Source organism: Dendrobates tinctorius, unplaced genomic scaffold, assembly GCF_039654945.1.
Source record: "Dendrobates tinctorius isolate UK_male_01 unplaced genomic scaffold, ASM3965494v1 ptg000090l, whole genome shotgun sequence".
Lineage (NCBI taxonomy): Eukaryota > Metazoa > Chordata > Amphibia > Anura > Dendrobatidae > Dendrobates > Dendrobates tinctorius.
In genome coordinates, this window is record NW_027361758.1 from 77,399 (window position 1) to 92,138 (window position 14,740).

Genomic DNA, 14,740 nt, shown 5'->3' on the forward strand with positions numbered 1-14,740 from the left:
CAGAGAGGACCGGTGCAGGGCTGCTGGGAAAGATAGGCCGCATAGTAGCAATCACGGCCAGGTGCTGCGACGACACCCAGGTTTTGGCGGGCGTACGGAGGAACACACGCCGAGTGGAGGATTGCCGTGAACACCACTTTGCTGCGCTGCAGCATAACGGACAAGGGGCTCAGGGGTAAGACCAGTGACCGCCCGCTGCCGCCAGAAGGGAGGCCAATTTGTTAGGCAGGGAAGGAGAAGAAACAGACAACCGAGTCACACTAAGTGGAATTAGTATATATACTGCCATTCTGAATTAGTCTTTCCCTGGTTTACCCCTCATCTTTTATCAATTTCCTGTTGCTCCCTGCAAGGAGGTTATCCCTGTATTGATAAAATAAGTAATTGTTAACCCCTGCTCTGTGCTTCTGTGGCACTACATCTGAATACCTGTTACATTTGATGTAGTCGGCAGGATGCAGTCTTTGGACACAGATGCTGCAGATCAGTCCATCATGAGTACCCCGAGGTCGAGCTTGCCATTGGGGGCCATGCTTAGCAATCTTCTACGGGGAGTAATATGATGTTGTGGGACTGGACTGAGAGGGTTAAGAGCATGTTGCAGATGCACCCTATGACCCCTGCTATACAGGCTGTGATAGCCTTAATGACCCTGGATGGTGAGGACTGGTACTCTGTTATGTTCCGCCCCCCATGAGTGGAATACAGTACGTTGGATAAGGTGATGCAGATTCTAGAAGAAATGCATGGTGATCCCACTGACGTGGGAGAGTTGCGGATGCAATTGTTTCACCGCGTTCAGCGGGAGGGAGAGACAGTGACGCAGTAGATCAATGCGTTGCAGGAGGTGCATGCTCACATCACTAAAAGGGATGATGTGGGGCCCCCTGATAGGATATTGAGAGATCAGTTTGTTTTGGGTCTCAGGGATGCGCCGCTTAAGCAGGCTTTGCGAGAACACCTGCGCACTAGCCCACGTATGACCTTCCTAAAAGTAGGGGAGGAGGCATGCGTGAGAGAGCAGGAACAGGGGTGGTGGCCCTAGCAGGGATGGTCTGGAGCAATGGAGTACCTACCCCGCCCGCAGCCAAGCCGGAGTGGGCCCTTTGAGATCTGGAAGGAAATACATGAAATGCAGAGTGAATGGTCCAGCTTCAGAAGAGCCCCCGCTACGGCTCAAGAACCATCGAGAGCAGCCCCCTCGCCAAGGGATAGGAGTGATGTAGGGTCCTGCCCTTCCGTTGGACCCAGTCAGGGAGCGATACCAATTAGTGCAGAAAGAGACCTGACTTGCTACAGATGTGGAAAGACAGGACATTACGCTCGAGGCTGTGCAAGCCAAGGTCGGTCCCTTCCACGGCAGCTGTTAAACTAGTGCCCTCCGTGGCTGAGCGACGCAGCCCAGAGCCTGAAAGACAAAGGAAAGGAGAAGGAAGTCCTGAACGCATAGTTTCTGTGAGTCCAACAGTCTGGGCTGTAGTAAATGGGCGAGCTGCTCACTGCTTGATTGACACCGGGTCACAGGTGATCATCATGCCGGAAGCTTACTTCAGGCAACAATTCCCAGAAGTATCACGGCCAGAGTGGGGGCCAGTAGTAACATTGACAGCAGCCAATCAATTGCCCATTCCGGTCACCGGGGTGGTCTGGATGGAGATCGTAGTGTGCGGGAAGGATGTAGGCCGTAAAGGGGTCATTTTCATTTCAGGGAATGTCGGCTATGGGCCCATAATGGCTCTCAAAATGAATGTACTGAAAGAGATTGGACAGTTTCTAATCAATGAGCCATGAGAGCCCTTTTTGAACCAGTGGAGCCCCAAAAACCCCTCAATGGAAGGTGTTCCAGCAACTAATCCAAGCTGCCCAAGCTCAGGAGACATCAGGGGAAGGAAAAATCTTGGGGAAGGTGATGGTTTCTGCGGCTGACAAAATTACTCTACCGCCCGGCCAGACAGTGCTAACGTTGCCAGTACGAGCTTGTACACCCCTTGAGGGGGTGTAACTGCAAATAAAGCCGACATAAGATAAATGGATCAAGTGCCCCCTGGACTGTTCGTAGCCCGGGCATTAGCCACAGTTCAAGACGGCAACTTTGTAGCACGGTGTGTCAACCTGGGGAAACACAGTCTCATCCTCCTACCTAAGAGTGAAGAGATCCCTGGACTCTAGCAGTTACAGTGACATCGGAACCCCCGCCAGGCAGCATGAAGGAGGGTCGTAGTAGGATCTTAGAACAGATGCTGATTTGACAGGACTATCACCCCAGTAGGTGCAGCAAGTGGAAGATGTGCTAGAGCGTTATCAAGATATCTTTGCCCGCCATGAATGTGACTTCGGTTGCACTCAGACCATCGCTCATGAAATCCCTATGGGGTGTGCCGCGCCAGTTTGGGAAAGATACCGACAGATACCTCCCCAGATATACAAAGAAGTGAAAGAGATGTTAGCTCACATGTTGTAGAGTGGAGTGATACGAGAAAGTCAGAGACCGTAGGCGGCTCCCATTGTTCTGATCCGAGAAAAAATGGGACCATATGTTTCTGTGTCGATTTCAGACAGCTGAATGCCTGTACAGGACAGGACTCCTATCCATTGCCAAGATTTGAGAAGTCCCTATCAGCCTTGGGACAGGCAAAGTACTTTTCTTCCCTTGATCTGGCCAGCAGGTACTGGTAGGTGCCCATGGCTGAACATGACCGGCCAAAGACAGCGTTTGTATTGCCCATGGGATTATTCGAGTTCAACCCTATGCCCTTTGGCCTGACTAAGGCTCCCAGGAAGTTCGAACACTTGATGGAGAGATACCTTGGGGATTTGAATTTCGAGGCCACACTGATCTATCTTGACGATATCATCATCTACGCGCCCACCTTTGAAGAACACCTCCAGCGGCTGGAACAAGTGCTAAGTCAGTTACAGAGCCATGGCCTGAAGGTGAAGCCACTAAAATGTCATCTCTTTTGCAAACAGATTGAATATTTGGGGCATGTCGTGTCCAGTGAAGGGGTAAGATCTGCATGTGAGAAGGTGGCAGCTGTGCAAGAGTGGCCCACCCCCATGAAGGTGAAAGACGTACGGACCTTCCTGGGGCTTACTGGGTACTACCAAAGATTTGTGAAAAATGTCACCCACATAGCCAACCCATTGTTAAAGGGAGTGCCAGCCGACTCGAAGAACCCAACCATTCAGTGGTGAAGTCGGCAAGAAGAAGCTTTGAAAATGTCCCTGACGGAGGCCCCAATACTCGCCTATGCAGATTTCTCAAAGCCCTTCATTCTCTATACCGATTGAAGTTTTCATGATCTGTCACAAATGCAAGTGGAGAAAGAACGAGTGATAGCCTATGCGAGCCAGTCTCTTCATGACTGGAAACGGAACCTAGACAATTATAGCTCTTTCAAGTTGGAACTGCTGGCGCTGGTGTGGTCAATGACCGAGAAGTTTGCGGAATACTTGTCTGTATCGGAGGTCCTGGTGCGGATGGATAATCCCTTGGCCCACATGGAAAATGCAAAGTTGGGGGCCTTAGAACAGGGGTCCTCAAACTTCATGGTCCAGAATATAGTTTAAAAAAATGCTGAACAAATTCCTATGCACACTGCACATATCTTATTTTATAGTAAAAAAACAAAACAGGAACAAATACAATATTTAAAACAAAGAACAAGTAAAGTTAAATCAACAAACTTACCGGTATTTCAATGGGAACTATGGGCCTGCTTTTGGCTAATGAGATGGTCAATGTTCGGTTCCATATTTTTCACTGCTAGTCATAACAAGTGAAGCAATTTTTCTCTTTCTTGATATCATTGTTTCCTAGAAATTCCAAATTGCTATTAGTAAAATACCAATATATATACAGCACTACAAAAACAATATACCAGCAATAAAATTGCCCACACAGAGACATACAAACTGCACTGCCCATCAATGCCGTCTGATCAGTGCCCATCAATGCAGCCTTGCCAGTCCATATCATTTCAGCCTCACCAGTGCCCATATTGGTGGAACACCGCTTTAACCTCAGGCTCAGACTGGTGTGGTGTGAGAGTCCTCAATAAGCAGATAAATGTCCCCAATAGGCAGCATAGGTCTCCAGTAGGCAGCATTGGTCCCTAATAGGCAGGTAAATATCCCAATAGGCAGCATAGGTCCCCAATAAGCAGCATAGGTCCTCCTCAATAGGCAGAATTGGTCCCTAATAGGCAGGTAAATGTCCCCAATAGGCAGCATTGGTCCCCAATAAGCAGGTAAATGTTCTAATAGGCAGTATTGGTCCCCAATAGGCAGGTACATGTCCCAATAGGCAGCATAGGTCCCCAATAGGCAACATGGGTCTCCAATAGGCAGCATGGGTCCCGAATAGGTAAATGTCCCCAATAGGCAGCATAGGTCCCCAATAGGCAGCATTGGTTCCCAATATGCAGGTAAATGTCCTAATAGGCAGTAATGGTCCCCAATAAGCAGCATAGGTCCCCAATAGGCAGCATAGGTCACCAATAGGCAGCATAGGTCACCAATAGGCAGCATGGGTCTCCAATAGGCAGCATGGGTCCCCAATAGGCAGCATGGGTCCCCAATAGGCAGCATGGGTCCCCAATAGGCAGCATGGGTCCCCAATAGGCAAGTGTGGCGCCCCTGAGGGTTCAGTTGCCGCAGAGGTACTGCACCTCCTCCTGAGGTGTGGTGCCCCACCAACCAGGTAAGGTGGGAACTCCTGACCACGCTCCAACACTCGCATCCCACACAACACAGTAGTTCAGCAAAGCCACATTGCGGCTCCCTGCTTGGAACACTAAACGTGCTGGGAGGTGGATGGAGTTTAGAATACATAAAAGAGTGGGAAGGTTTAGAATTTCAGTGAGTTCGAGGTCAGTCAGTCGGAGAGTCACTCAGAGAGGAGTGAGGAAAGGAGATCCCTGGAAGAGGGATGGAGGAAGGAGGTGCTGCAGCAGACCTCAGTGACCTGGGTCTGATGGCACGGGAAAGGAAAGAAGGAGAAAGACATTGAACGGAAACCTGATCTTCCATAAGAAGGAAAGACTAGTACGGAACGTAGGAGTAAAAGGGAACAGAGGACGTGGGTTAGAGGAAGAACCCTGCCTAGAAGTTCTAAGCGCAAGGCCGGGGCCCGGTCCCCGAGGTTGTATGGACACTAATGGTTCTGCAGCAGACACCGGTGGAGTAGTGGGCTGTAAATGCACTACTCCCACCTAAGACTTGGGGGCACAACAGCAACATTGATAGTGAGTCGGGACTCAGGAGTAAGGAGTCCCCGAAGCAGGCTACAGCTGTCTGTCATACAAGTAGAGTTCTTGGGAACATCTGTCAGGAGGAACTCCAGTGTAACTCAGTACTAGGAGATCTTCACACTTAAAGGCGCTATAGAGGAGACGTTCAGAAAGGCACATGTTGGCGGAGTGTTGTAAGGGAGCGTCCTATCTTGCCTGGAGGTCGACTGAGCCCCTAACCCGGAGGACACAGCACGGAGGCAGGCACCTGTGTGTACTACAGACTGTGAGTAAAGCTTTGCAACTACAAGCCTTGGTGTCCTCCATTCATTCCTGCGCCAACACCCCTGGTGCCGCTGCATCTGGGTGCCAGCTTCTGCGCTGCCTGCGCCTCTCAGCTACCCCTACATCTACACTGCCCTGGGACTACAGCTCCACCTGGGGGAGCTCCACCATCTTGGCTGCAGCACACCACCAGTTCCAGAGGATCTGCATGCAGCGCTGGCCTAACATCTCACTTGCCGAACACCACAGGTGGCATCACGAACTATTCATAAACTCTATTCACTCCTTTTTGCCATGGAGCCCCAGGTCCACGGACCGGGTCACAGCTTCCGTGACAACTCCCATTGAGATCAACGGGCCTGGTACCGAGTACCCCGCTAGCCCTGGTCAGGCGCTCCACAGGTAAATGTCCTAATAGGCAGGTAAATGTCACAATAGGCAGCATAGGTCCCCAATAGGCAGCATAGGTCCCCAATAGGCAGGTAAATTATTATTATTATTATTATTATTATTTATTGTTCTAGCGCCATTTATTCCATGGCGCTTTACATGTGAGGAGCGGTATACATAAAAACAAGTACAATAATCTTAAACAATACAAGTCATAACTGGTACAGGAGGAGAGAGGACCCTGCCCGCGAGGGCTCACAATCTTCAAGGGATGGGTGATAATACAGTAGGCGAGGGTAGAGCTGGTCGTGCAGCGGTTTGGTCGATCGGTGATTACTGCAGGTTATAGGCTTGTCGGAAGAGGTGGGTCTTCAGGCTCTTTTTGAAGGTTTCGATGGTAGGTGAGAGTCTGATATGTTGTGGTAGAGAGTTCCAGAGTAGGGGTGATGCGCGAGAGAAATCTTGTATGCGATTGTGGGAAGAGGAGATAAGAGGGGAGTAGAGAAGGAGATCTTGTGAGGATCGGAGGTTGCGTGCAGGAAAGTACCGGGAGACGAGGTCACAGATGTATGGAGGAGACAAGTTGTGGATGGCTTTGTATGTCATGGTTAGGGTTTTGTAATGGAGTCTCTGGGCAATTGGGAGCCAGTGAAGGGATTGACAGAGGGGAGAAGCTGGGGAATAGTGGGGGGACAGGTGGATTAGTCGGGCAGCAGAGTTTAGAATAGATTGGAGGGGTGCGAGAGTGTTTGAGGGGAGGCCACAGAGCATGAGGTTGCAGTAGTCAAAGCGAGAGATGATGAGGGCATGGACTAGGGTTTTTGCAGATTCTTGGGTGAGGAATGAACGGATGCGTGAAATATTTTTGAGTTGAAGTCGGCAAGAAGTGGAAAGGGTTTGGATATGTGGTTTGAAGGAGAGATCAGCGTCAAGGATTACTCCGAGGCAGCGAGCTTGTGGGACTGGGGAGAGTGGGCAGTCATTTACTGTAATTGATAGGTTCGTAGGGGGGGTCACGTGAGATGGGGGAAAGATGATGAATTCTGTTTTGTCCATGTTGAGTTTCAGATATCTAGTGGAGAAGAAGGATGAAATAGTGGACAGACATTGAGGGATTCTGGTTAGTAGGGAGGTGATATCTGGTCCAGAGATGTAGATCTGTGTGTCATCAGCATAAAGATGATACTGAAAGCCATGAGATTCTATGAGCTGTCCCAGGCCAAAGGTGTAAATAGAGAACAGCAGGGGCCCAAGGACTGAACCTTGTGGGACTCCGACAGATAGGGGGTGAGGTGAGGAGGTGGTGTGTGAGTGGGAGACGCTGAATGTCCGGTCTGTTAGGTATGATGAGATCCAGGAGAGGGCCAAGTCTGTGATGCCGAGGGATGAGAGGGTCTGTAATAATAGGGAATGGTCCACTGTGTCAAAGGCAGCCGACAGGTCCAGGAGGAGGAGGACAGAGTAGTGTCGCTTGCTCTTGGCAGTTAAGAGGTCATTGGTGACCTTAGTAAGGGCAGTTTCAGTGGAGTGGTGTGACCGGAAGCCAGATTGTAAGCGGTCGAAGAGGGAGCAAGAAGAGAGATGGGAGGACAGTTCAAGGTAGACGTGTTGTTCCAGTAGCTTGGAGGCGTATGGGAGAAGTGATATAGGGCGATAGCTAGATACAGAGGATGGGTCAAGAGAGGGCTTTTTGAGGATAGGTCTGATGGAGGCATGTTTAAAGCTTGATGGGAAAACACCAGTTGTTAGTGATAGGTTGAAGAGATGGGTTAGGGTTGGGATGAAGACTGTGGTGAGGTTTGGGATGAAGTGGGATGGGATCGGGTCGAGTGCACAGGTGGTGAGATGTGATCTTGAGAGTAGAGTGGAGAGTCGATCTTCTGTAATGGTGGAGAAGTTGGTTTTGAAGGTGGAGGGCTGGGAAGTCGGGAGGAAGGGCTCTGGGGGTTGTTGACCAAAACTGTCCCTGATGTTATCAATTTTCTGCTTGAAAAATGAGGCAAAGTCTTCAGCTGAGATGAGTGGGGAGGGAGGAGGTGCTGGGGGGCGGAGGAGAGAATTGAAGGTGTTGAATAACTGTTTAGGGTTGTGAGACAGGGAGGATATGAGAGATGAGAAGTAGGTTTGTTTAGCTGTGGCGAGTGTGGTCTTGAAAGTAGTGAGGGACTGTTTGAATGCGATGAAGTGCTCGTTGGAGTGGGATCTTTTCCATCTGCGCTCAGCAGCCCTGGAAGCTCGCCTCAGCTCTTTGGTCAGGCTGGTGTGCCAGGGCTGTCTGTTGATTTTGCGAGTTTTGGTATGTGTAAGTGGGGCAGCGGATTCCAAAGCTACAGCTATTGTGGTGTTATATAGAGCGGCAGCGTCATCCGCATTGTGTAAGGAACTTATATCTGTAAGAGGGAGGAGGGATTCAGAGAATGAGTGTAGGTCAAGGTGTTTAAGATTCCTGCGAGGGTGTGAAAGTTTGTGGGGTGGGGATTGTAGACATGGAGTGAAGAGGGAAGAGAATGTGAGCAGTTTGTGGTCAGAGAGAGGAAGAGGTGAGTTAGAGAGGTTAGATAGGGAGCAGAGGCGGGTGAAGATGAGGTCCAGTGTGTGGCCATCTTTGTGGGTGGCTGTAGAAGACCATTGAGTGAGGCCGAAGGAGGAAGTGAGAGATAGAAGTTTAGTGGCAGCTGAGAGGGAAGTGTCAATGGGGATGTTGAAGTCGCCCATGATGATAGTAGGGATGTCCGCGGAAAGGAAATGAAGTAACCAGGTGGTGAAGTGGTCAAAGAAGGTGGTGGTTGGCCCTGGGGGGCGGTAGATGACAGCCAGTTGGAGGTTGGAGGGGGAGTAGATGCGCACAGAGTGCACCTCAAAGGAAGGGAGGGTAACAGAGGGTGGCAGTGGGATTGGGGTGAAGGAGCTGGTATCTGACAGGAGAAAACCAACTCCTCCACCATGTTTGCTGCTGGGGCGGGGGGTGTGAGAAAGGTGGAAGCCGCCATACGAAAGTGCAGCAGGAGAGGCTGTGTCAGAAGGGGTGAGCCAGGTTTCGGTGATGGCGAGGAAGGAAAGTTTGGTAGTAACACAAAGATCATGGATGTAGGAAAGCTTGTTGCAGACAGAGCGAGCGTTCCACAGAGCTCCTGTTAGTGGGACTGGGGAAGCGGGGGCTGGGTGAATGGGTATAAGGTTGGAGAGGTTACGGAAGGTTGTGATAGAGTGTGGATGGGAGGTAGAAATGACTGTGGGAATGTGGTGAGGAGGACCAGGATTTGGAGAGATATCACCAGCAGTGAGAAGGAGCAGAGAAAGTGTTAGCAGGTGGGAGCAGGAAGGGCATGAGGGGGCTGTCTGTGTTTGGAGACAGAGGATTGTATGTTAAGGAACAGTTTTGAAGAGGAGGTGAGGTGGATGGGGAGGATTGAAGAAGAGATGAACAGTTCCTTGGGGGTAAATGTCCCCAATAGGCAGCATAGGTCCTGAATAGACAGCATTGTCCCCAATAGGCAGCATAGGACCCCAATGGACAGCATAGGACCCCAATAGACAGCATAGGTCCCCAATAGGCAGGTAAATGTCCCCATTAGGCAGCATAGGTCTCCAATAGGCAGCATTGGTCCCTAATAGGCAGGTAATTATCCCAATAGGCAGCATAGGTCCCCAATAAGCAGCATAGGTCCTCCCCAATAGGCAGAATTGGTCCCTGATAGGCAGGTAAATGTCCCCAAAGGCACCATTGGTCCCCAATAAGCAGGTAAATGTCCTAATAGGCAGTATTGGTCCCCAATAGGCAGGTACATGTCCCAATAGGCAGCATAGGTCCCCAATAGGCAGCAGGGGTCTCCAATAGGCAGCATGGGTCCCCAATAGGCAGGTACATGTCCCCAATAGGCAGGTACATGTCCCCAATAGGCAGCATAGCCCCCCAATAGGCAGCATTGGTCCCCAATAAGCATGTGAATGACCTAATAGGCAGTAATGGTCCCCAATAAGCAGCATAGGTCCCCAATAGGCAGCATAGTTCCACAATAGACAGCATAGGTCACCAATAGGCAGCATAGGTCACCAATAGGCAGCATAGGTCACCAATAGGCAGCATAGGTCTCCAATAGGCAGCATGGGTCCCCAATAGGCAGGTAAATGTCCTAATAGGCAGCATTGGTCCCCAATAGGCAGGTTAATGTCATAATAGGCAGCATAGGTCCCCAATAGACAGGTAAATGTCCCCAATAGGCAGCATAAGTCCTGAATAGACTGCATAGTCCCCAATAGACAGCATAGGACCCCAATAGGCAGGTAAATGTCCCCAATAGGCAGCATAGGTCCCCAATAGGCAAGTAAATGTCTCCAATAGGCAGCATTGGTCCCTAATAGGCAGGTAGATGTCCCAATAGGCAGCATATGTCCCAAATAGGCAGCATAGTTCCCCAATAGGCACCATAGGTCTCCAATAGGAAGCATGGGTCTCCAGTAGGTAGCATTGGTCCCTAATAAGCAGGTAAATGTCCCAATAGGCAGCATAGGTCCCCAATAGGCAGCATAGGTCCCCAATAGGCAGCATAGGTCCTCAATACGCAGCATAGGTCCCCAATAGGCAGCATTGGTCCCCAATAAGCAAGTAAATGTCCTAATAGGCAGCATTGGTCCCCAATAGGCAGGTAAATGTCCCAATAGCCAGCATAGGGCCCCAATAGGCAGCATAGGTCCCTAATAGACAGGTAAATGTCCTCAATAGGCAGCATAGGTTCTGAATAGGCAGCATAGTCCCCAATAGGCAGCATAGGTCCTCAATAGGCAGTATAGGACCCCAATAGACATCTGTTATGAATGAGTCACCATAGGAGGCAAAAACAGAAATACTAGCTAAGTCCAGAAAACCAGAGAAGTTGGCAGCTATCGGATTGCAGACCCCTGAACCTATCAACAACTAGCAGTAGCCGTGGGGGGTTCCTACGGTGCCCTAGACCCCTCGATCACAGCCGGAGAACTAAATAGCCTAAAGACAGAAAGGGAAATCTAAACTGCCCCAGAGCAGACCCCAAAGCAATAGGCAGCCCCCAACATATAATGACGGTGAAGCAAGATGAAAAAATACTCACACAGATAGAAAGATAGGCTGAGCAAATGATGGGGCCAAAGCTAAATAAATAGGACAGGATAGAAAAGCTGCTGTCTGCAATCCGCCAAAACCCTATCAAAACAAGAGCCAACAGACTGATAGGGAAAAAAGCCCTGAAGACGCTAGGCTTTAAAAAGACTATATCAGTACTCAGGTATTTTCTGAAGACAGAGCAAAAAGGAATTCAGCTCACCCCAGCAGGGGATGGCAGAAATCCAGAAAAACAAGGCAAAACAAAACCAAAACACAAATGCAAAAAGCAGAACAGAAAACTCAGCTTTTGAGGAGCAGGAATCAGACTGGTCTCCTAGAATCCCTCTGAGAAATCACCAGCAAGGCAGAAGGGAGTCGGCTGCCTTATATCCAGTCAGCAATTCCAGTCACCCAGTCATCATCATCCTGCTCAGGTGCTTGGTAATCAGCCTCACTACCTTCTTCACCAGAAGAGGGAGTTCATCAGACCTCAATGGTGAAGGGGAAAATGAACTCACAACAGACATCATAGGTTCCCAATAGACAGCATAGGTCCCCAATAGGCAGGTAAATGTCCCCAATAGGTAGCACAGGTCCCCAATAAGCAGCACAGGTCCCCAATAGGCAGGTAAATGTCCCAATAGGCAGCATAGGTCCCCAATAGGCAGGTAAATGTCCCAATAGGCAGCATAGGTCCCCAATAGGCAGGTAAATGTCCCCAATAGACAGTTAATTGTCCCCAATAGGCAGCATAGGTCCCCAATAGGCAGGTAAATGTCCCAATAGGCAGCATAGGTCCCCAATAGGCAGGTAAATGTCCCCAATAGACAGTTAATTGTCCCCAATAAGCAGCATTGGTCCCCAATAAGCAGGTACATGTCCTAATAAGCAGTATTGGTCCCCAATAAGCAGGTACATGTCCCAATCGGCAGCATAGGTCTCCAATAGGCAGCATGGGTCTCCAATAGGCAGGTAAATGTCCCCAATAGGCAGCATAGGTCCCCAATAGGCAGCACAAGTTTCCAATAGGCAGCACAGGTACCCAATGGGCAGATAAATGTCCCCATTATGCAGGTAAATGTCCCAATAGGCAGCATAGGTCCCAAATAGACAGGTAAATGTCCCCAGTAGGCAGCATAGGTCCTCAGTAGGCAGCATAGGACCCGAATAGATAGCATAGGTCCCCAATAGGCAGCACAGGTCTCCAGTTGGCAGGTAAATGTCCCCAATAGGCAGGTAAATATCCCCAATAGGAAACGGCCTTAAAAACCCCCCCAAAAACAGTACTCACCTATGTCCCCCGCTGCTCTGAAGAAGCACCCGCTCATCTCCGTTTTCTTCCGGCACAGGTGGCGTGACGTCATCAGGCCGCGTGTTATGGGCTGGCGGAACACACCAAATAATAAGATGGTGTTTAGGTGCGTTCGCAGCCCGAGGTCCACCGTGCAGAGGTGTTAACTGCTGCTCGGTAATGGCGGACGCGATATGGCGGTGCAATAACGGCACACACGGGGTTAACCTCACCCAAGGTGTACCGAGGCGAACTCTTATGACTTAGAGCTGCACTACCGCAAATAATAGATGCCGTAGCCTGTTTTCGCTCACAGAGCTCGGCAGAGTAAGCGCTAGCGTAACGTCACAGAACTCAGCCCTTAGACAGCAGGACTGAAGTCCCTCTAGACCGCTAGCGCCCGGCACCGCGACTGCGATACCAACAGGGATCAAATAAATGGCGTGTGCAAGTGTGCAGACGGCCGGTATGCACTGTGGCCTACAGGCTAGCCACTAGCAGGCGCTGACTCAGTCTCTAAACCCTAACAACAGACGTATCAAAGGGTAGGGGTTTCATAATGAGTCAGACACCAGATACATGCATCCATCATCATACACACCAAACTATTTGAGTCTTAGCGCATGGCCGAGCGGCCATGCGAACCTTTTATAGCCGCAGGCGTCCGTGATCCTCCTTGCTTCTCGGATGGGCCAATCCGAACACGAGCAGGACCTGAGCACATGACCTTTGATCTCCAATGGGAGATCACTCCACAGGCATGCTCAGTGGCCCGACATGAGGACTTAGTCCCTGGAGGATCTTGCTGCTGAGCAGCATGCATTGCCAAAGCTGAACCAGGGGTGGCAGCAGCAAGCAAACCCACGGAGCTGGTCTGGACAGAGCGCCGGGACCGACGAGTTTGCTGAGCAAGCTCCGCTGGGGAGGAATGGGAGACCGTCGGAGGCAAGGCTCGGGATTCCCGCTGTGCAGCGCCGGAAATCCGACCCCTAACATTACCCCCCCTCCTAGGGCCCCCTCCTCTGAGCCTCGCTCCGCTCAAACTCTGCAATGAGAAGAGGAGCGTGGATATTCTCCACCGGCTCCCAGGTCCAGGCCTCTGGACCATGACCCTTCCAATCCACCAAGTAAAACTTTTTGCCCCGCATCACCTTGCATCCCACGATGGCATTGACCTTAAACTCGTCAGACGACAGATCTGATGTTCTGGCAGCTGGCTCAGAAAACCGGGACATGTGAACTGGCTTGAGGAGGGACACATGAAACGTGTCCGAGATAGCCAAGTGTGGTGGAAGGGCTAGACGGTAGACCACAGGATTAATCTGCTCGAGGACCTTGAAAGGACCGATGTAGCGTGGTGCAAACTTAGCGGATTCCACCCGCAGCCTGATGTTACGGGCAGAGAGCCACACTAAGTCGCCAGGGGCAAAGGTCAGAGCAGGACGCCGGCGGGTATCAGCGGAGGACCTCATTCTCTCCTTGGAGGCCCGGATAGCATCCTGCGTGCGGTCCCAAATGTCACGTGCTTCCACCGCCCAGTCTGCCACCCTAGAGTCGGTGGATGACACGGGCATGGGCACGGGGACGCGCGGATGCTGACCGTAATTTAAGAGAAATGGGGTCTGACCGGTGGAATCGGCTACCGCGTTGTTCAAGGCGAACTCCGCCCACGGCAGTAAGGATGCCCAATCATCCTGCCTAGCCGAGACAAAATGTCGCAGATATGTCACCAGGGTCTGGTTGGCTCTCTCCACCAACCCATTCGTCTCGGGATGATAGGCCGAAGAGAGATTTAGCTCAATGCTGAGCAGAGAACAGAGCTCTCTCCAGAACCGAGAAGCAAACTGGGGACCCCGGTCGCTGACAATCTTATCCGGCATGCCGTGTAGGCAGAAAACATGTTTAATGAACAATGCCGCTAGGCCTCGTGCCGACGGTAACCGAGAGAGTGGTACTAGGTGCACCATCTTGGAGAAATGATCGGTAATCACCCAGATGACGGTGCTGCCACTGGACTTGGGCAGACCCACCACAAAGTCCATACCAACCATCTCCCAGGGCCTGTCCGCAACCGGCAGAGGATAGAGTAACCCAGCGGGCCGCTGCCGAGAGGGCCAATTCTGGGCGCAAGAGACGCACGCCTGAATATAGTCCTTGACGTCACGGGCCATATGCGGCCACCAGTACATCCTCGCCAGTAGTTCAGTGGTCCGTTTGATCCCGAAATGACCTCCCACTCTGGACGAATGAGCCCACGAGAGGACCTCCGGTCGCAGATGGACAGCGACAAAAGTCTTGCCCGGAGGTACAGACTCAAGAGCAACCGGAGCCACGGTCCTCAGGCTCTCCGATGGGACTATCAGTCGAGGCTCCTCCTCTGATGACACCACAGAGCGAGAAAGAGCATCGGCTCGGACTTTCTTCTCCCCGGAGAGAAAATGTAGTGTGAAATGGAGGCGGGAG

General features: G+C 51.0%; 1 protein-coding gene across 1 annotated transcript in view; it reads right to left on the bottom strand.

The window, feature by feature from the left end:
* Positions 1–14,740, bottom strand: part of LOC141098305 (uncharacterized) — an 84,615-nt gene that overhangs the window by 21,856 nt on the left and 48,019 nt on the right. Inside the window, exon 2 of the transcript XR_012234205.1 lies at positions 3,692–3,816. The gene's annotated coding sequence lies outside the window, so the exon portion shown is untranslated. The remainder of the gene's footprint in view (positions 1–3,691; positions 3,817–14,740) is intronic.